Source organism: Sebastes umbrosus, chromosome 23, assembly GCF_015220745.1.
Source record: "Sebastes umbrosus isolate fSebUmb1 chromosome 23, fSebUmb1.pri, whole genome shotgun sequence".
NCBI classification, from domain to species: Eukaryota; Metazoa; Chordata; class Actinopteri; order Perciformes; family Sebastidae; genus Sebastes; species Sebastes umbrosus.
Genome location: NC_051291.1, coordinates 10,866,529 through 10,890,272, shown reverse-complemented (window position 1 = coordinate 10,890,272; position 23,744 = coordinate 10,866,529). Strand labels below are relative to the sequence as shown.

At 41.7% G+C, this 23,744-nt stretch overlaps 1 protein-coding gene across 1 annotated transcript in view; it reads left to right on the top strand.

The window, feature by feature from the left end:
- The first annotated feature begins 2,772 nt into the window (after positions 1–2,772).
- Positions 2,773–23,744, top strand: part of ptn (pleiotrophin) — a 49,326-nt gene continuing 28,354 nt past the window's right edge. The window contains exon 1 of the mRNA XM_037761138.1: positions 2,773–2,985. The gene's annotated coding sequence lies outside the window, so the exon portion shown is untranslated. The remainder of the gene's footprint in view (positions 2,986–23,744) is intronic.

Genomic DNA, 23,744 nt, shown 5'->3' with positions numbered 1-23,744 from the left:
GAGGAGGACGCCTTAAAGTCGTCACAAGCACAAACCTCTCGTCCATGAGTAGATGCACGCTTCCTTCTGCGGGTGTAGTTTGGTGAATTTAATGGCAATCATTCAGGGACTTGTGATTTGCTTATTAAGACTCTATTCGCCCTCGAAGATTAGAGACTTATTGGAAAGGAGCTGAGACTCGACTTCGACTTATTTCGGTATTAGTTTTAAGGACAACCATTGGTGACCATTAATGCTAATTTATGTCCCTCTCTTTGAATTAATAAAGCCGAGTCTCCATCACACCGTCTAATGGCTCTTGAATATGCTTCCACCTGTAAATTAGTGAAATGGTGCATTATAATGACATTGTGAATAGCTTTGAGTATCACAGAGTAACAGACCCTGGCACTAAAATGGGTTATCTAATAATTATGAGCTAAAGAGCTGCTGTTTTGGCACTATGAGGCTTTTTTTTTTCTCTAGTGCTGAATGAATCCCTGCCAGCCTCAATCAATAACTGGAGCCAGGAAAGACAGCCTTATTCGGTGAAATATAAGGCCATTTCTCTGTGTGTGCACTACAGAGAGTTTACAGAGGCGCTCTGACATCAGTATTGTACACAGGGCTTTGTGGACAGAACTAATGGTACACTTTATTGATCGTGTGTGCTGTAATCTGTCAATCCAGGCTTGTCCAGCTGCGGCAGAGTGCCGGTGCTGCTCTATAGGGTCGTCTCCAGCCATCTGCCGCTCCAAACACCCTGAGAGTATCCACAACTTATTACCACACTCCCTCCAAAAGGATAGCTGGCCACAAATAAGAGCTAGATCTAACCAGAAACATGAGATGATAGATTAACTGGCAGATAGATGTATAAATGAATCACATTTAATTATCTAATCTCATTTTTAATAGTTAACTGTTACTGCTAGTTTGTAAAATTTGGTGATGAATTAACCACTCAGATCTATAATCAAGTGGGACTGCGGTGCTTCGTTTAGGGCCGGAACGATTAGCCAAGTAATCGATTAGTCGAACAGAAAATCAGCGTTGGGCAAGTTACTTGAAAAATATAATCAATTACTAATTACTTATTGGAAAAAATAATTACTCATCAGCAAAAGTAATTAGTTATATTACTGATCTATACTGATATTACATCACTAGTTACTCACCCCAGTAATGGCTATGTGGATACAACTATTGGATCGATTGGCATAGAATTTTGTACATTCATGGTACCCAGTTTTACCGTAATTTTAATTTACGGGACAATTCCTTATTTAACACTAACATTAGCAGCCAGAAACAAACATCTATGATTCATTGTCCGTTTGATAATCTAAACAAAGAACACATTTTCTTGCGATGGCCTTTCTAAAAATCTTTTTTTCGGTTATATCTGATCCAGTCGTCTTTGCGAAAGCGGTGCCAACAATAATAGCCTATACCACTTGGAAACGCAAGGGATGAAAAGTTGAAAAAGTTGTCACTTTAATTGAAAAAGTAATTGACAGATTCATCAACCATGGAAATAGGTTTCAGCCCCAATGTTCATCTCAGTGACTAACTTTAAGTCGTCATAAAAAGCACTGATTTCGGTACTTTTTTTCCCGCGGGAGACCTGAGAACAACGAAGACAACCCAACGCGTTCTCATCCCGACCCATCACACACTGACGCTTTGTCAGACCCCTCGATGTCACTTTTTGGTCACGGTAAACACGTGCTTAACGTTGTGAATTAAACAAAACCACTTCGTTAGGTTTAGGAAAAAAACAACATGGTTGGGCTTAAAACTACTACCTTTGTGCAGTAAAAATGTGACATGGCGTTGTGAACATGGGACAGGAACGAACAGCTGATTGTAACGTGAAAGTGAAACCTAACGCACGGGACATGAACAGCGGACTCCTGGATTAAAGCCCTGTGTTGTTGAACCCATCCACCTCCCCTCCCTCTCTCCTGCCCTTTGTGTCTCTTTTTGCTCTTTCAACTGCATCACCACAGCAATTTCTCTGAGTGTTTGCGGTTGCCGCGGATGGGTTTACATTGTAGCTAATGGAAAGCCCCGTATTGGCACTAAAGGGTGCTTTGTGTGGCAGTATTGAACACCGACGGCCTTGGTGTTGGTGGTGTTTGACGTCCTGGGAATGAGAACGGGCTGAACAACCATAAAACCAGCATATAAAACAACAACATAATATAAAGTTAGACAACCATCCAATCAAGCGACAAAAACACTTTAAAAAAACAACGATTAGAGATACACCCAGATGTCATTCACATGACAGGAAATATGTTTTTGCAGCGCTGGCCCACATAAAAAGCTGAAAAACAAATGCAGGGCCCAGCTGGTGTTTTTGTCAATACTCTATTGATCGCTGTGGTTGGACTCACTTTTCCATAGATCAACAAGATGTTTTATATAACTCTGTGGGCTCATCCGAGGCTCCTACAGACACGTTTTAGTTGCTGTGTTTGCTCGCTCCTCCTGCATATATCTGCCTTTTCTGTTAGCATTTGGATCAGTGTCTCTCCACCGTCTCCCCTTCTCTTTCTGTTTATATGTGTCTCTTCTCTCTCTCTCAGCTCTTTTCTCCTCGTCCCCACGGATCTCCCAGGCACTTTGGCTCTTAACTGCTCTCTTCCTTTCTCCTTTCTCTCACACTCTCGTCGGCAATCTCACATCTTCTCTCTGGTGTCTCGGTGAGTGCCAGGCAGGGCGTCCCTGGAGTGACCTTGGGGGTAATGAGCTCCTGATCACGAGTCAGGAAACCCGGCATTCAACACCCAACACTCCTCCCCTCCTCACCCCCCCATGCAACACACACACACACACAAAAAAAGAAGAAAAAAACTACACAGCTATCGCATGCTCAGCCCACAAAGAGAAATAGTATTGGAGAGGCAGGGCAACGGGGCAGAGGTGCAGATGAAAAGAGCTCTAGAGAAAATACTTCTTCAAGCTCTGATATACAACTAACAGACCTCCAAAAGTAAAGTAAGTGGATTTTTTTTCTTCTTCTCTGGTAGCACGCTTACTGATGCATGGCTTTTCGTGATGTGATGGCGAAGATGGTTACTTGAGCAAGAAAAGTTTTGGAGTTCAACTGTATTCTGTTGCAGAAAGTCTGCAGCACACAGATGGCATGAAGGCCATTTTTTTGGTGTGTGTTTCTGTGTTGGGATTTATGTGATTTCCCAAAACTGCCAATATCACCCCCATGGTTGTGTTCATGTTTTTTTTTTTTTTAAATCTCACAAGAAAACTTTGGGTTAAGTTGCAAAAAAAAAACAAAAAAACTCAAACTAATGTTTCTCTGGTGATCAAAACAACATTTTTGCCTGTTTCATATTTCACCAAAACGCTTCTGTAGACATGGTCCTAATCGCCTTTTTGTTGCTCTTCCCATTTGAAGCAGATTTAACCCCGAGGCTGTTGATAAGAGATAATAAACATATAAAAACATAAAAGACTATTAAGCTTAAAATGCTGAGAATTATAAGCACAGATGGGTAAACAATTGGAGAGTCCCAATAATCCGGCAGCCATGGGCTAAAGACTGTGGTGTTAAATCATTAACAGGGCCGTCTCCTCAGTGATTAGACTTCAAACATCCATATGTTTTGTTTATTATCGCTATCAGCCAAATATATGCAAGCCCAATTAAGTATGTCTGTGCATGCCGTGCTCGGTTGAAGTAGGCCACTTTTGCCGAGGATGTCGTAATTTGGGTCAGGCCTGACTGGAATGACAAACCGGGAGCAGCCGTATTGTATCAGCGCTATGTGGTCCGGCAGACCTTCTGCTTTGCGTTGCCATGGCTTTCTTCAGCACTGGTATAGCAACCCGAGTCACACCAAACACTGTTCCTCTCTGTCTTATGGGCATTCCTGCTGCGGACAAAAGCTCTCTCCGGCTCATTCTTGCTCGAAATGAGGTGTCCGCTTCATTTCTTTAGAACCAACACATGGTGTGGTCCTAATGAAAGAGCTGGGGGAGATTAAACATGAGGTGGAGATGAGCTTGAGAAACCAGCTTTGGGTCGGTAGGAAGTCAGAACACAATGTGGATTAAGCTGGATGACAGCCAGCAGGGCCAAACTCATAAAACTGCTTCATTTCTAAATAGCTCCTGGCATTTTCCCTTCCAAGATGGCCACTTGGAGGGCCCTTTAAGAGACATTTTACACATTCTGCCCTAGTCTCTTGTTAAAACGCTTGCCCCACAAACTTGCCCCCACGTGATCGCGCCTATATGTCAAGACTAAGCACAAAGCCAGTTCATTTCCTTCTGTGTCTTCACAAATGCTTTGACGAGACTGCTCTCCATGGAGTAGCCGGAGCAATAAGGCATAGAATTGGCGCTGTTAGGGCCCTGAGAAGTCCGCTCCAGGGGGGAGGGAAGAGCTGTGAATGGAGCCAATTCTCATCTATAGGGCACAAGTAAGTGAGGGAGAGAAGGAGAGAGAGAGAGGGTAGGGGGGATGAGGACATACACAAAGATCCTCACATTGAGTGGCTGGTTTATTCTTGTGGGGTACGCACTGACCCCTCACATGTGGGATGAACAGAATGAGCCTTGATGGGGTCCGGAGGGCCTCCGAAGAAAAGGAGAGGGATAGAAGAAAAGAGGAAGGGGAGAGGTGCCAGGAGAGAGGCCTGTCAAAGAAGCATCCTTCATTGCATCCAGTGTAAGGCATCATATTGCAAAAGGTGCAATAAACTAGAGCTGGAAAAGGTAATGATATGACCCTTAAAATTATGATTCTGGGTCTTATTTTATTAGTTTTGGCCACCGTTCCTATTGGTAGTAAGTTAATTAATGAGATCAGACAGGTTTTAACTCACAAGTGACAGACATTTTTACAGAAAGAATGGTCAAAACAGTGGGACACCTCCGGGTCTGATAAGTGAAGCCAATGCTAAAGTGCCTTAAACTTGCATTCTTTCTAATATCCAGCAGGGGGCGACTCCTCTGGTTGCAAAAATAAGTCTGATTGTGTAGAAGTCTATGAGAAAATGAGCCTACTTCTCTCTTGATTTATTACCTCAGTAAACATTGTAAACCTGAGTTTATGGTCTCAATCGCTAGTTTCAAGTCTTCTTCAATACAGCATGATGTTCATTTAGTAAATTATGGTACCATTTAGAGTCAAATAGACCATAAAGCAGGGGATGCTTTAGGGCGGGGCTACCTTGTGATTGACAGGTCGCTACCACGGCGTTGTCCGGTCTGGGAGTTGTCCATGTTTTCGTCTTATAGTTTAACCCTTTCACAGTGTGTTTTCAGTTCATGAAAATTAATTATAACCTTTTGGTTGCCTAAAAATGTCTTATTGAGCGTTCGTTTGTGCTTATCTACACTTTCTCCCGTCACTTCTGGTTGCAAAAAAACAAGATGGCCACGGCCAAAATGCCAAACTTGAGGCTTTAAAAGTCCACAAACCAATGGGTGACGTCACGGTGACTCCGTCCACTTCTTATATACAGTCTATGGGTCAAAATCAAAGCAGCAGAAGCTGATATCCTAACATTCAGTTCCTATAGGCCAAGCTCCAAAAACACTGGATCCTACGCTTCCCATAATGCAACTCTAGAAGTATCTTTTGTTTAACTCTCCCTGCCTGGTAAACACCAGTGTCTTTCAAACTCCATGGCACCAGTTTGTAATGTTGTAATATAATTTTCTCACATTGAAGCAGTCCCTCCAGTACCGAAGAAGACATTTTTACAGCTCTTTTAAAAGGCAGAATAGTAATTTCCAATGACAAGTAAACTGAACCTGATGATTAAAATCGGTAGAGTGCCCCTTTAACCAACATCCAAACTTATTTGGGAGAAAAAACAAAGGCAAAATGTAAAATTATTGCCCAGACTGTCCATTGTAAACATCCATCACAGTTTACAGACTTCCTGGTTCAACTTTGACCTTCCTTAATTGCCATAGTTCTGTGCGTACGTAGTTGTCCTATGCAATGAGGGATAATTACCACCAGTTTCAGATATACATCTAAATAAAGTGGTAAATTATTGGCTTGTTTACAATCTTTCTGATTGTCTGACCACCTAATTTGGCGAGTACAATATACTCCTTCAATAACCGATACAAATAAAAGTTGTGTTAAAGTGTAATTATCCTTGAGCTACTGTACAGACCTTCAGGAGAAACACAGGATCTTTTTTCATTCAGCCGTGGCGATGAGCAGCGGCTGTTCCTGAGTCTGTTGAGTTAATAGCAATGTGCGGAAATGCAGACATTCTCATGGAGACGTCAAGCAAGCAGCTATCTCATTACAGGCAGGGGCGAGACAATCAAAGCTGTCTGCAAAACCTCTAAGCCGGTGATGAGAGATTGTTCCTCTTGTGTGGTGCTGGTCCCGATTGTCTGAGGGAGCCCATTGATGAGGCTACTAATGCCTTTTGTGGATGGATTTAAAACACAAGAGTTGGGGTTTGTGTGTTCGTGCACAAGTGTCGAGGCATGTCGTGAATCCCTCGGTCGCTTTTTTGATCAGAATCAAAATTCCACCACGTAGCTTCCTTAGATCCAAACGGATTTTCTCCTTTTCCTGTGGAAAAACAAATATCTAATTGAGGCCTGCATCTCTCCGCCCTGCTGTTGGCTTGATCTGGTGTTTGATCCTCGGAGAGCTAATGATAACCCGAGGCGTTCCACTGTAATCAGTCAGCTCATTAGAGTCACACTCGGTCACAGCCGCCCACACACACGTACGCACAAACATGCACAAACTGTCCCCGGGCCTGCTGGTAGGTGACGATAAGAAGAGAGGGCAGAGGTCACAGGGATGGGACATAAGTATTCTACCTACGGAGAAAGTAAACATACAATAATCTAAGACTGGATCGTAACATTTAATTGGATGCGTTTGATTGTAGCGTTAGTCTGAAACACAGTGAGATATTTAAAAGTTTTAGCCTGTACTCAAGACTAATCATTTTGCAAACCATGCTGACATATTTTTGAAATATCTTCTTTCTGTTATTCCGGGCATCCGTTGTGAGATATGAAAATATTGTAGCGGCATATTGATACATCAATTCTGCATTATTATTATTTAGCCAAACTTACATTGTCAAACTTCAAACTATGACGCTCTAGGTACCCCTCTTGCGTCAGTTGTGGACGTGTCAGGGACGGCGTGTCAGTTTCCGCTCGTTACATGCATAGTGTCTTTTCAAAATAAACTTCCATGTTTACAGGAAACGTACAGTTTTCGCTCGTTACATGCATACAGTCTCTTTTCAAAATAAACTTCCAACGTAGGTTTACTTACTCAACAAAACTACTTGTTTAGGTTTAGGCAACACAAGTGCTTAGGAAAAGATCACGGTTGGGGTTAAAATACGTACGTTTGTTACGTAACTGCTGTTAGTAAAGTACGTAAGTTACGTAACAAAACTACTGTAAAATAAGTTGACTTGATTGCACAACACAATTGGGTTGATTTTTTGTTGACAGAGCTGTTGCTATTGCTGCTGAGAATGAGGTTGATGGGATCAGCGAAGCTGCAAAACCAAAACAATGAGCTTCAAGAGGCTAAAAAGCTCCATAGAGCTGAGGGAAACTGTAGACTCACGTGATAATTCTCCGTGGGTTCATCACTACGAGTGAAACCAGAAGTCAACGTTGATTTATTTGTCACGTAATGTCCGTACATTAGAAACGCCACTTCCGTAGTTATTTTAACCCAAACCGCTATCTTTTCCTAAACTTAACCAAGACGGTATGCATGTAATGAGTGGAAATTGACATGTGTTGCTGGACATTCGTAGGAAAACGCACGAAAAAGGAGGAATAACTTCTCGTGAGATATCATACGAACGTTGTATGAGAATACATTGTTATGAGTTACCCCTTTCACATTATTTGACCCTTGAAAATCCTGATGGGAGCAGCTTTAAGTATGCATGATATGTAAATAAGGAGCTCATAAGCTGATGTGCCATTCGGTTATCTCGCAAGCAGCTTAAACCGTTCCTACGAGATGCAGTAGAGGCTTTGGACAGAGATGCTGTAGTTGTTGTATATCTTTAGCATCTTTAGTCATAGAGGGAATACAGGTCCTGAGGGTGCTCCCCCACCCTTTAGTCTCTGTGTGTACAGGCTTCGGAGTGTAAAGCACTGGGGAGTGGGTAGTGTTTGTATTCCTCTAATGAACTGAGGGATGATCGTGTCTCTCTCACGCACCGTGTCATCAGAGAGAACTGAAAGGAGTTGGACAAACAAGTTGTATTTACCATAAAAAAGAAAAACAAGAGCATATTGGATATGACTGCAGTGGTAGATATACTTATAGAAATGCTCATACTGACCATCTGGCCATTCTTCCATTTGTCCCTCTCTTGTTGATTACAGGTGCAGCAGAATTAAAAGTAAGTTATCGACTCCGAAAACGTTCTCCCCAATGCAGAACCTTGCTAAATGGCTCCGAGGTAAACCCTGAGGGTACTATTAAATAACATACAGCCAATATGCTGCCAAAGATCCACCTAAATGCTGTAATCTATTGGCTCAATCAATGCTCAATCTCGTTTTATTTAGAGCCACTTCTTTTGGCTGCTATGTAGCCGGGAGTGGATTCGACCCGGGGCCCGCAGAGTTATTAGCGATATTATAATAATTTCTACAGAGAGAGTTTGATTCTTGCGAGGCGTAAACAGAGTGTAGGTGATAAAAGGGAAGCATTCAGAGACGTGTGGCAGCAGGTCACTCTTACTCACAGGGATTTGTTGTGATGTGGCCACTGATGTTGAATGGAAAGTTAAATTGATCGCGAGCATCACTGTGGAACACCGTCTGCCACTTAGTGGCTCCGTTCCAATCCCACTGCTAATTGGATTGCTAATGGTAATGTTGCACAGGGATGACAAAGTTCTCTGATTAGACGGGTGTGAATATCACGAAATTCAATCGTGTTTTTAAAGCTGCAGCGGGTAGAAATGGAGCAAATATTTAATTAAAAAAAGTATTTTTTATAAAACAGTCGCTATATCCTGACAGTAGTGCATGAGACAGGTAATCTGAAAGAAATGATGTGCCTCTGTGTCCTCCGGTGCTCCTTATGGCATCTGCAAGATTTCACAGACAAGAGGAAAACAACCAATCAGAGCCGAGCTGGAGCCTGTCATCTCTGAGCAGCTGTCAATCACTCGCGAACTCTGACAAAACTAGGCAGCGCTGATCAAAATGAATCAATATTCTGTTACTGTAATGCCTATTTCTCGCCTAAAATGTTTTCAGAATCATCTCGTAGTGTACTGTTTAGCTGTAAAACGAGAAAGTTTGTGACCCGGCAGCCATGTTGAAGATCAGTTGAGGAAATACCAAGCACCGCCCACCAGCCGGAGCACAGCCAATAGGAACGCTCTCTCTCTCTGAAATGACCTGTGATTGGTTAAAGTTTTCTGTCACGGGCTAGATTTATTAAAGCCTGAAAACAGAGCCGTGAGGAGGTGCAGAAGTCTAGTTATATATTGCCTACTGCCACTTTAAGTGCATCGATCACATGGAAAAGTGATGCAATTTCTTTAACATCGCTCTCTTCACTGGATTCAATGAAATTATATGTTTTAGAATAGAACATTTCTGCCTTTTCCCTTCTTGCAGATCTTTTTATTAGGGCCAAACTGTGGTTACCAGGCTGCTTAAATCTTTCAATACTTAATACAAAAAATAATTTTAAACAGTTTTTACAGCCTCCTACTGCCAAAGGGGGCGTCTAATCCTTGGTTAAATCTCAGCAGGTTTTAATCTGGCCCAGTGGAGAGTCTCTGCAGCTCTGGGATGTCTTCCCGTTCCCTCCCTCAAGGCGCCACATTCATGGAGGAAGATTTGGAAAGTTACTCATCTAAAATGGTCGAGCAGAGGATTAGATAGGCCCACTCTATGGTGGCAAAAAACACCGAGGATGGTTTTATGACCACCCACCAATAAGTGATTAAAAACCAGGATCAGTAAGGGTGGGGGTGTGTTCAACAAAAAAGCCCAAAGGGAGAAAAAACACACACTTGTTTCTTGCCCTAAATATCATAAAAAAGTGCGTGCATGTCACAGCTGTCCCTTCCGTCGTATAGCTGAATTATGCATTTTGAGTTAAAAGTTTCATCCACATGGAGGGAGAACGGGAGAAGGAGGGGTGAGGAGAGTGGAGTGGGAAGGAATCGGGAGAAAGGGAGAGTGAATCATTAGTCATATCCATTAGTATTCCATCCACAGCTTGTGCTGTGAGACAGCCGGTCTGTCCAAACAAACAACCAGCAGAGGGGGGATGCCTCATTATTACTTCCTCTCTTTTTTCTCACACGGAGTTCACATTCCATCTGACCACAAACACCGGGCCGGGGCTGTGGCCTTGCCCTCTGTCTCCGCTGGAATTTAGAGATGTTAGCGGGGCTGGTAAAGCAACAGGTCACATGCTGTTCGGTACACGGCGAGGACAGCGCGGTGCAAGGCTGCGGCCTCAGAGAGGGAACACAAAAACACAATGTGAATTCGTAATGTTTCAAGCTCCGAGCATTTTTTTTTTTTATTAGATTGACGCCCTCTACATTGCCTGATGCATTGTCTGATAGAAGGGGCGTCTTTCCACCCTTGAGACGTCCGCTCTTCACACGCCATGCCGCCTTCCCTTTCCCGACAGTTTATCACTTAAAGATGCCGGCGCTCCCAGGAGGAAGGCAGCTGCACTCAGCTGGCACGCAACTATTGAACATAAAGATGGCTTCGACAGAAATCTCCGACAGAATCTTTTCCATTAAAGTCTCGCAAATATCTGCACATGTAAATCCGTGTTTGCTTTAACTACTTTTGGATGAGAAATATTCATGAGGAGATGACAGGATTATATAATTAACGTAGCATGAGTAACTCTGATACATTCAGGCATCTCACTGCTGCTTCCCACCTAAGATGGCATTTGTGTGTTTTTAATGAATAAATTTGTGTCTTCTGATGCACATGTACCCTGTGGTGTTTTTATCAGCCTTAATGGTTGACAGAGAGGGAGGTGACATGCAACAAGGCCCGGGGATGTTGCAGTTATGTACACCACCCCCCCACCAACGACATGTACTTTTTGTTCCTTATTTTTTGGCTTCGTGGTGGAGTGGAGGCAAACTACATTTACATGCACAAAATATTCAGTTTTTTGCCCTTATTCTGAAAAAGACAGTTTTCCTACTGAGGTGTTTACATGGCTAATGAAAATGAATATTCCTCCTAATATAAGCAGTCGTGCTTACTCTGATTAACGTAGCCGGTGAAACACAGCCTCCCTCTTTCATTCCTTCATCCACCTTCTTGAAAAGGTTGGCATTGCCCAAAAACCTGTTGATATCCAAGTCTTTCATAATATTTAAAAGTAGGTGTGTTTTTGTGTGGGCTTTTTTTTGGGCATGCATCTCTGCAAACTTTCGGCTAGTTGACTTGTGTACAACGCACAGAGCTGGACGTAAACAGGCAAGAGGCCGTGTGTCGGATACTGTAATAAAAACCCCCAAATAAGATGCATATTTTGAATGCGCTGTATCCAAATGCTCCTAAAACCTGAAAACTATCGGCATATCCCAATGTTTCCTTCAGAGTAAGGCCTAATTCAGAATATCCAAACAGAATATGCTGTTTATATGACCCGTATCAAATTCGTAATTTTTGTAATACTTGGAATAATAGTGGAATATTAGTGCGCATGCAAACATAGTCAGTGAGTGGCAGCATGACATTAATGCCAACCAACTTTTCCACCTTTTCCTTTGAACTTCCACCATTTCCACTCCGCACAAATTGAACATAGCACAAAAACAGGGAGATGGAAATGTACCGTGAGATGACCTCGGACATCACCTCTCAAAAAAAACGTGCAGCAGCGTTGCATTGTTTTAGAGCACAAAAGGCTCGTCCCAGGGGCAGCACCCTGAACAAGTGCATTAAAGTAGCCTTTTTTCCTCAACTCACAGATTTTGAACTCCTGCCATTTGTATCTTGAAAAGTTCAATTATGTAGCAAAGTGACCTTTAAACATAATCATTAGGGAATAGAGAGGAGATCAGAGTTCTACCTTAATTTAAATGGTCCAGTTTCCCCTACGCTGCAGTCCTTGATGCTTCTACCTCCTGCTCTTGGCTTGTGGAGACTTTCGACTAAACAACCAGAAGAGATTGATCCCTCACCAGCTTCCCACCCAACCTTATGTTACGTTGTTCCATACGTATTTTACTTAGTTTACCGACTTATTTTAAGCCCAACCATATGTTACGTTGTTCCATACGTATTTTACTTAGTTTACCGACTTATTTTAAGCCCAACCATATGTTACGTTGTTTCAGTACATATTTTTCTTAGTTTACATACTTATTTTAAGCTTAACCTTGTGTTACGTTGTTTCCGTATGTATTTTTCTTAGTTTACTTACTTATTTTAAGCCCAACCTTATGTTATTTTGTTTCTGTGTTAATTTTACTTAGTTTACATACTTATTTCAAGCCCAACCTTGTGTTACGTTGTTTCTGTACGTATTTTACTTAGTTTACGTACTTAATTTAAGCCCAACCTTATGTTACGTTGTTTCCATATATATTTTACTTAGTTTACATACTTATTTTAACCCCAACCCTATGTTACGTTGTTTCCGTACGTATTTTTCTTAGTTTACTTATATATCTTAAGCCCAACCTTATTTTACGTTGTTTACTACTTCTCATGCATCAACACTACCAACTGGGGTCAGGCACTCCTGCCCATCTCTACAGTCTTCTTCTCCTGTACTGGTTCCTCATTCAGTGCGCTGCCTTAGCCGACTTTAAGAATATGACATTTAATAGTGACTTTTAGTTCTCATACTGGCATCCAAAATGACTTTTATGGTCGATAAAAAAGGGCACACATCTGCTATTTTGAGGCCCTATTAATTCCACATCTAATATGTTACATCAGATTTTTTTTACCCAGGAAATAAGTTGACTTTTTGGCAACTTTACTGTGTTATCGTTAACAATTTGTGGTGTGCATTAATTTATTATGAGCATCTGTTACGTTCCTCCACTCATCTATTCCGTTTATTGAACCGTCTGTATGATACATTGTTTGTCAGAAACCCAACTACGTGCCAGCAATGCTACATTTCCACTTGCTGTTACAGAAAGTTGCACTTGACTTTGTATGCTCTGCGGAGACAACCAGCTCAGCTGTCGAGTTATGGAATCAATTGCGTGTCACTTTGCATGCTCTCTTCACACAGGGTGAAACTACCTTGACTGCGGAGGCTTGTGTGACACACATTAAAAGTAAAAGGCCTCCGCCACGCTGCAGTGTTCGTACATGAGGACTCGATGTCTCCTCTGACTGTTCTAATGCTCAGTGGCAAGTTGAGAGGTCATGTTCAATGCCCGGGGCTGCGACTGTGGGCAAGAGCCACTTTGCCCCCCCCCCCCTCCAGCCCTTAACCCCACAACCACCCCACAGCTGAGCACAGCCAGTGTCATGGAGGGGCTACTGGCATTCGCACAGCAAGCTCTGAGTTGTGTTTTCATTTCGGACGGGAATGATTGGATCTGTCCACGCAGCAAAAATAGGCTCCCCTTATTTATTTGTAAATTGCGCCACATATAGTATCGCCGCATTTATGGTTTGGTAAATAAAGCTGGAGCAAATAGTGTTTTGTGCAGATGAATGTAGACAATGACAGCAGCGAGGCACACAGGAAATCTGGCGGGTTGCGTTTCCTGATGGATGGAAGCAGCTTACTGCAGAGGCAGGGTGATGGTGGATTGGATGGATTTGTGAGGTGGACATCAGCAAACATGGCATTGTGTGTGTGTGTGTGTGTTTGTGTGAGAGAAACAAAAATGAAATGAGTTTGGCTGGAAAATGGGACATATTTTGAAAAGAACATTTTCATTCCTTATTAACCATGTCCTTTCACACGGAAAGGCGTATGAATGATAACTCGCAAGTAATTTAGCGTGCAATAAGAACGCCTTTCTTGCTTTTGGCATGTCTTTTGTACACAATGCATACTGTAGTGACTGCAATGTAAACACATGCACGTAAATATGCAACGCTCAGAGCTAGTGACGTACAATAAAAAGTGAGAAAGATCACTTATGGCGGGTGGGAGGGTATGATGGGTCCAACAAACACAGGACTTTTAACCAGGGGACCGGTGTTCGAGATCGGTGTTAGTTACGTTGGTGATGTTTGTCATGTGTTTTTTAGTGACGTTTGTGACCTACGTTACGTAGTGAGCCTACGTTGTTTCTGTACGTATTTTACTTAGTTTATGTACTTATTTTAAGCCCAACCTTATACTACGTTGTTTCCGTATGTGTTTTACTTAGTGTACTTACTTATTTATAACTCAACCTTATGTTATGCTGTTTCTGTACGTATTTTACTTAGTTTACCTACTTATTTTAAGCCCAACCTTAGTTAATGTTGTTTCCGTACGTATTTTACATAGTTTACCTACTTATTTTAAGCCCAGCCTTACACTACGTTGTTTCCGTAAGTATTTTACTTAGTTTACATGCTTATTTTAAGCCCAAGCATGTTTTTTCTAAACCTAACCAAGTGGTTGTGTTGTCTGAACCTAACTGCGATTGTTACCGTAGTTTTGTTGCGTGGTGTATAAATGACATGCAAAAAGCCTAAATTGCATGACATGCAGAACGTCCTCGTAATGTCGTGCTATTTATACCCCTTCCCGTGAGACCGGGTTGCATTATCATACAGTGCGAATAGATGCTCAACACTCTTTAGTGTGAGTGGCTTATTGGAATATTGGATTGTTCAATGTCCTGTTTCATAACACCGCTGCAGCACATAACACAGTAAATGAACTGTGGCCTCACTGTGGGTATTCTGTTATTCTGCACTAGCAGCTTAACAAATAAGTGAAAACAGATTCTGAGAAACTCTCTCCTCTGCTAAAGAATTCGTGGTGAACTTCCGTGACGTTCATCGCCCCCTGAAACCGTCAATGGAGCTGCAGACAAACAAGCTGCAGCCGATTTTATTGTGGAATAAATTAGGTGGTGTGGATGCTGGGTATTGAATTCCCATCAGCCTCTCCAGCTGACGTCAGAGGACCTCAGGCGGCGGATCTCTGCGGTGCTGCACGTGCCCTCCTCGGTGACTGCTCTCCACTTAAAACTCCAACTCTCTCTCAAACACACACACACACATACATCCCCCTGGGACCTTGATGCCAATTACATGACAATCACTATCCTCTATTTTTCCTCTTTTCAAGTCAAGGACATCACATATAAAAAGTTATTTACATGTTTATTAAGATAAGTGTTAAGGCCAGATTTCTCTTTGGGAAAACAGGTGTTCAATTAACTTTCAGCCAGCTGGTATCAGAGATGTTTCAAAGATGATTGCTTAAAAAAGAAAAAAAAAGAAAGTTGTGATAGACGCCCAGACAGTGCACCATCTTATGCTGGTCGGTCTAGTAACTGCGTGTTTCAGATCAGCAGTTTGCTGTTCGAGAGCAAGGCCAGACTTGTCGTGAAGAATTGTCTGAGGCTTTCCAGACTCTACAGGTTATAGACCGGACTTTATCTCTGTCCAGGAAACTTAGCGGTGGAAGACAGTGCTAGATGAAGGCAATGCTAGCCTCCCAATTCCATCTCCTCGTGCCAAATGGCCCCAAAGACAATGCAATAAAAGTGAAGGATTTGCTTCGGCCAAAAGTCATGTCCTTGACAGATCAGGGATGTCCAATCTTCCTCTGTCCACCGTTCTCAGTAAATAACTTTCCCCCTGCTTCCTCGATGGCTGGAAATAAGACTGTCACCGGGTCCTGGGATATAGTGCGTCGCAAGCTTTGCTTGATTCATTGAGGGTCGCGCAGAGCCTGGCAGAGCAGGAACTGAGTGACACTATCATTGCAAACTGCAGTAAACAAGTTAAAAATAGCAGTCTTTCTTTGTCATAGAAGGGTTTCAACGAGAACATGCTCTCACATTTTGCATAGAGAAACAAGATAAGCAGGTTATACTAACCACAAAATGGTAACAACACGAAATATTAGGACACTGTCCTGATAATGAGTTGTAGCTCCTTCCATCTTAATTAGGACAAACTGTTCTGCTCCTCATTAGTACTCCTCTTTTGTTATTGCTGTTGAAGTTAATAATGGATTATTGGATTTGTGTATTCTGTTTAACAAAGAAGAATCCCTAACATTAACCAATAATAAAAAAGAAAGATATAAATAATAGAAAAATAAATTTTAATTGGTATTTTTCTTGCCAGTTTATACATCCAGCAGATACGAAGCAACATTAGCATTCATTTGGATTTGTTTGTGTCCACCTGACAAATATAAGTCCAAGATTCACTCTCCTTTTAGCTCTGTTTTGGTCTCCACCAACTCCTGAAGGAAATATTTGACTCTTTAGCTGCTAAATGCTCCATTTCGTCCACCGACTACATGCTAATATTTAATGTTTGCAATGTTGGTGCTGAGCAGGAAGTGTACAGCGGGTTTATCAGAACTTTTTAGCTGATAATAATAATAATAATAAGTCCTAAAATTCGTAAATTAGTTAGCATTTATGCACTTCCGGTTCCCTCGTATTGAAAACAACGGGTTTTTTTAATGGGTTTTTGGTTAGATACTTGAAATAAGGTTTGTGGTTAACAAAAGATGAATAGATTTTAACGTTTTGTTCTACGATATGTAATATGTCAGCAAATATTCAAGTTGTAAAGTGACTTAAAAAAGGTGGTTGATAACAAGTGGCTAAATGAGACTAATAAACGTCATCATGCTGAACACTAGTCCGTCTTTAGCTTAGTGGCGGTGACGTGAAATTATGCGTCCGTGGTGTAGTTTGTTTATATATCCCAACGTTAGCTTTGTACTTCTGACGATTGCAACCAATGGAAAAATCCCATTGGCTTTTTGTTGAGGGAACCATGGCGATGCTAACTTCCTGATTGGCCTACAAAAATACGTCCTCCCTGCAGCACTCTATGGCTGCCGGGTGGAAACAACACTGATTAAAGTGAATTAAAACAGTAAAGTTATGGGCTGTAAAACAAAAACAATAAGCTTAAAGTTGGTAACTCTCCATTGAACTATAGAGGGCAACTGCAGAGTCATGGTGATAATGTGGGTTGTCACTACAACTAACCCCTTTCGCCTTACATTTCGTCTCTTGACTGATTGTTAAAATGAAAAATATTGGTTATCCCAGCTTTAACTTATTCTAGTTCCTAGTTAAAAGCACGTTTGTGAGAACTGAATCAAATCCTTCCAAAACTTTTTGTTTCCCTTTTTACATCAAAAACACACAAAATCAGTTAAGATGACTATTATAAATGTTTGTGAAGTGTTCATTGATAAAGCATGGACTTTCAGAAGCTGTATTTCTTATTTATTCAGAGCAAAGGGAAGTAAAGGCTTCATGTCTCAGATGTAAGTATCTCCCTATTTCACCATATCTTCCGAGAGACAGAAGAGTTTTTGACATGTTTGAGGGCTTCTTGCAGTCGGCGGGTATTTCATGCCTGTTTCACTGAATGAATTTTGATGTGCTGCCATGGTCCAGACGTCTTTAACAGTCCCGACAAGCCTTTGTTCTTTCCCTGTTTTCATGTCTGATCCCCAACAGCCCACAGGGGGAAGCTCTGTCGGCCGTGCGCTCCGAAAGCCTTTTCTGTTTGATCAACTTCTAACATATTTGAACAATTTAGGCAGGAAGGAGTGCAGGTAATTCAAAGCCTGCCAGAAGAGTGTTTTGAGGGGGGGATGAGAAGATGCAAGGAGTAGCGGGGGAAACTCGTCTTTTTCTCATTCCTGCGCTGCTGCTGCATGCTCTAAAGCTACCCATCAACATGAACATGAACCCCTAATGCGACTGACATCATGCATCTACAAAAAGAACATTTGATATGTTCTCCTCTTCCCCCCCAAAAAGCATCTCTTCTGTCCTCTGCTTCCCTTTCCTCAGGCAATAACTTATTTCACCCAGTAGAGGCCAGTGTGTATCTCAAGAGGTCATCCACTCAATATGACAGCTACACTGTAAAATAAAAGGCTTTTGAACACCTCGCAGTGAAGAGATAGGGTGCTATGGATATCATTTAGTCCAGTCGGAGAAGAATCGCCGCGAGGAAATCAATGGGACATCGAGCAGCGGGGAAACAAAGAGACAAATAGTGTTTGACAGTGAAGTAAGGTAAACATTAAAGCCATCTCCGCCATTGTTTGAAGAAGAAAAACACAGCGAGCGGGAGAGAAAAGAGCCATTCAATATTACCATGAAAGGACGCTGATGGTGGGTGTCATTGAATACAGTTGCTGCAATAGAGTGCAGATGAGAGGTCAGGCCCATTGTGGATAGATCATGAGAGCCCTCTACTGACAGTTAAATCAAAAGAAACCAATATCACCATCAAAACAAAGTCCCCGGCTTCCAATTTCTGCCGCACATTAAAGAAGAAAAAATACTGAATAGGTGTGATTATCTGCCGCGGTTGAGTCATCAGAAATAAGCTTTTTTTTTTTTTTTTACCAACCTCATTCATGTGGAGAATTGAAGTGGGAAATTTCTAATCATCATTTAGCACTAAAATCTTATTTCAAAACACCCACCTACTGCTGTAAAACACTGATTTAGTGATCAGAGGGGAGGTGTGGAAGATAGAAAGATTACAGTGTGAATATGCTGGAACTGTTACAAGCCTTGAGGAGTGACCAGGTGATTTATTTTTCAGCGTTGAACCCTTTATAGTTGAAGCTGTGCAACTTTACAGCTTCTTGTGAACCTGCAAAAAGAATAAATGATGCTGTTTTCTCTGCAAAATGACTCACGCATTGACTCCTTTTTTAACTCAAATTGTGACATTTTGCGACTGCAATGACGTCAAATCACTTATTTCTGATGCACGTTCACCTGCGTCGACACTAGACGGAGAAGAAAACTTGAAGTAAGTTTTGTCTGCATTGAAATAATTCACTTTTCCCACCATATTGATGGATTTATCCACTTAATTCAAGAATAATGAGATTCACATTTAAATTAACGATTTAAGTTACTTATTAATTGTTTTTTCTGCATAATTTCACACCTCAAGCTGTTTTATTTATTGGGGAAAAAAACCCTGTAAATATTCATTTTTGTTCATCAAAAGTAAATCCATTTGACATGTTCGTTATAAGGGGATGGATTTTTGCGAATCATGTTGGGGAAGGACAAAAACAACACTACGACTCTGTGTCCGGCTATCTTTTAGTTTCAGACAGGCTGCCGGGGGGATATTTGAGAAGAGGGGAAAAAACTGCAGGGAAAAGCAAATCCCCAACCAAAGCAGCAGAGAAACATCGTTATTGAGCGGTGCACCTAAAACTCACGTCACTCTGCGGTTTCGCCCACCTGGGAGCAGCGTGCGAGTGAATATTAACCAACCAGACGCTTCAAACTGGAGATGGGAATCGAACCGAGGCTGCGCGTGGACTAACTATTAAGGAATCCACACGTGTTGCGGCACATGGAAGGGGTCACTGACTGATGTCCTTGGGAGAAAATAGTTGAAAATGACCACTCATGATTGCCTCCTATACCAAATCGCACAGGTTAGTGATTAAAAGGCCGAAAACTCGCTCGGTTGCAGTCATCCCTGAAATTGGACGGATATCGAGGTAATGCTGCGACTCAAAGGGCTGTAGAGACAGATTGTTATTGTTATTTTAAAATCAATAGGCTTTTTTTTTTTAAGGCATCGCTCGTGGGGAGCTTGACTGGTCGAGGGTGTGTGACGTGCAAACTCGCAGATGTTGAACTGTAACTATTTCTCTCCGTTGCTGCCGTGTGATCTGAGGTGAGCCTCAGCCTGCAGGGAAATGTACAACTGTTTGCCTTTGTGAGGCTTTCGTAATCTGCAGTCAAGCTTTGTTCATCTGCCACACAAGCTACAAGGAGAAACAAACAGGACTGAAGTGCTTCAGCAAATACTGTATCTTTGGTTATTCTACATCAGAGACAGTATAGGCCTGCACCTTTAAGAAGGCATAAAAGCACCTCTGACTCACAGTCCGTGGGCTCGGGAGAACACCGTGCTTCAATGTGATAGGTAAACATATATATAGCATACACTTTATATATCCCCCAGTATCCGTGCCAGCCAGCAGTGTGACATTAATACTGTAAACACGACATTACATGTCCTCAAAGTGGTGGGTAAGGGCTGTCAAAACTGTCCGCCGCAATTTGTTTTGCCAAAGTGAGCAAACACAATCCGCCCACGCGCCTCTCAGTTATTGTCTTGCGTCGATGTCAAGACAGTCAAAACTTCTCGCGCGTCTCGGTGACAGCGCAGCTTAGCGATGCCTTCGCGAGCTAATGTTGCCACCGCTGTCGCCGCGTGCTTCCCTCAAGATGAGATCTGCAGGCATGGATGTGAGACGAGGAGGAGGAGGAGGAGGGAGGAACATTAATGAATCCTGTGATAGTCACATCTTTCTCTCTCAACTTGCATATGGCACTGCACGGAAAACTTTTCTGCCTTTAGTCGACATTATTCTGCACACACCTGATGCATAAACCTGTTCAATCAAGTCCGCGATGATGCGTTTCGGATAAAAATATCCACCAAATGACGCAGGTTATTGTGACATGTTCTGACTGCAGAGAGCAGCACACATCCTGCACCCACAGATCCTTGGCACTTGTAAAAATTTCCAACTGTTGACCTTGAAGCTCCCTTGTAGTCTATTAAAGGTGACATAGGATTTAAAAAAAACTCTCATTTTCAGTGCTTGTGCTCATACATTTGGGTATCTGGAGTGCCAACCAAGCCATTCAAAGATTTGGCTCCCCTTCCTATGTCGCATGCATGCTCATTAGATTATATCACCAGCCAATCAGAGCAGACTGGGCTTTTTCAGGAAGGGTCCTTAAAGGGTTAGGTGCTAAAATGGAGCGTTTCAGACAGAGGGTGACAGTTATATTCAGACCGACATTATGAGATAAAATAGTGTGTTTTTTGAACATTAAAGCATGTAAACATGTTTTAGTATAAACCCAAAATACAAGTTTGAAACCTAGAAATGAGCATGATATGTCCCCTTTAAGTGAAGAGTGGAGGCTGGCTTTAATTGACAGATCTTTACACATCTGGTTCTTCTTTTTCCCTGTGTGCATTGAAGATATTGTGGTATTCTAAAAATTACATATGTATGAAGTTGGGCTGTCAATCGATTAAAATATTTAAATCGCAAATTAATCACACATTTTGTATCTGTTCAAAATGTACCTTAAAAGGGAGATTTGTCAAGTATTTGATACTCTTATTAACATGGGAGTGGGCAAATGTGCTTGCGTTATGCATATGTATATATTTATTATTGGAAATCAATTAACAAAACAAAACAATGACAGATATTGTCCAGAAACCCTCACAGGTACTGCATTTAGCATAAAAAATATGCTCAAATCATAACATGGCAAAGCCCTACATGCAACAACAGCTGTCAGTGTGTCAGTGTGCTGACTTGACTATGACTTGCCCCCAAACTGCATGTGATTATCATAAAGTGTCATGTCTGTAAAGGGGAGACTCGTGGGTACCCATAGAACCCATTTTCATTCACATATCTTGAGGTCAAAGGTCAAGGGACCCCTTTGAAAATGGCCATGACAGTTTTTCCTCGCCAAAATTTTGCGTAAGTTTGGAGCATTATTTAACCTCCTTCGCCACAAGCTAAGATTACATGGTTGGTACCAATGGATTCCTTAGGTTTTATAGTTTCATATGATGCCAGTATCACCAGTCTAACTTTAAAACTGAGCCCGCTACAACCTAAAAATTGCAAGTTGGGTTAATGCGTTAAAGAAATTAGTGGCGTTGAAACAAATTTAAGTTAACGTGTTATTATGGCGTTAACTTTGACAGCCCTTAAGTCATCTTTTTCTTGCTATATTAAGACTTAGCATATTTATAATTTCTTACTTGTCCAAATGCTATCATAAGGGCCATTAACAATGGTTTTAAGATGGTTTTGTAGGCAAGGTCATGTCCTCACAGACTTGGAGGCAAAGTAGCGACTGCTGTCATGTTGCACCGCACTACAGTATTATTTGTACAACTCAGTCTCACGTCTGAATGTGAGCATATGCAAATTTGTACCCTAATATGAGTATCATAACTCAGTGGGTGAAATAAACAAAACTCCTGGAAGTGTGTGTGCCTGCAAAGTAATAATCTGTCACATTTTCATATAAATAATTTATGGTTTTGCTCTTCATTCCCATACTCAGCCAATAAAAAGTATAAAGATTTACTGCTCCCATACAGCAGATGTCTGTTACAATAGTTGTTCATTGGATTTTTTATTATTTAAGGGGGTGTAGGGAGGGTTTGGTTTGAAATAAAGATGATCTGAGGAAAAGAAAGCCACCTGCAGGAGCTCAAACTTCAGGAGAAATTGCAAAAATGGAGTGCAGAAATACCACAGAAAATAATTCTTACAGTACATGTTCTCAGTCTCGGTTAATCCCGGTCCTATACACTGTTTCTGTTGGACGTGTTGCTGTGACCACGACGCTGTGTGTGAGAAGCTGGTGTGGGATTACAGGTAACTGGAGGCTTTATCTCTCCACCAGCAGCTTAAGTCGTGCTCCCTCTCAGCCTTGCAGTGTGACGCCTGGTTTGGGGGAAGTGGGTGGCAAACCTCTGTGGGGAAATGTTGGCGTGTGTGTAGGTGGTAGATGTAGGTTATCTGAGACTGGAATCATGCTTAAATCCAGAGGATGAGCAATATCTCCTCTCTGGTGTGTGGTATGGAGGTTGTACTGTGTATAGTGGTGCACCAGGCTCTCAGTCGGCAGTCATCATTATTCAAATTAGCACCATGAGTCCGCCTGCACGAGGGAAACACGTCGCATCTTCGTAACCCACAGCCAACCAGAGGACTCCCAAATCTGATTATTCCTCTGCTCAGTTCTGTCATAGTACAAGTATGCCCCCTAAATGTCCTTCATTTGTGGAGGCGACAGCAAATATTTTTAACAAATTATGAATTTGGGGGGAGCGCTATGAGAAGTTTAAGACTTGGGGTGCACAATAGCAAATGATAGAAGCAACAAATACAATTTTATGCATGTTATATAATATTTGGGGTTCGCAAGGACCATTAAGGTTACAACAATTTGCGGGACACTGTACCAAAATTTGGATTTTGGCTGTTCAATAACAAAATTGCAACCCTGTCTCCTAAAAAATGACATTCCCATACAACTAAACTGCATTCTCAATTACGTTTCGAGGGAAACACAAGCAGTTTAAATAGTTTTAAACACGAGTAACGCTGTAAATTTAAACAAAACAAAAAACACAACAAGACTTGGTTAGGTTTAGTAAAAAAAAACATCATGGTTTAGTTTAAAATTACTACGTTTGTTATGTTATTAAGCTACTGGTGTTCATTTACATAAATGAACGGGAGTTTCACACGGGACAAAAACAGCGGTCTCCTGGCTGAAAGACTGTTTTTGACGTATCACAAATACGTTTGTAATGGCAAACATAAACCCCGTCGAAACTCAATTTTTAGGAGACAGGGCTGCAAAATTGGCAATGTTTTAACAAATTCTGGAGCCACTATATGACAAATTTGGGGCATTAGGGCAAAAGAGCAAAGGTTATAACAAAAAAACAAAGTTTATGTCGATCATTACAAATTAAGGATTTGAAGGCACCATAATAATTTTTTAAGATTACAGGGA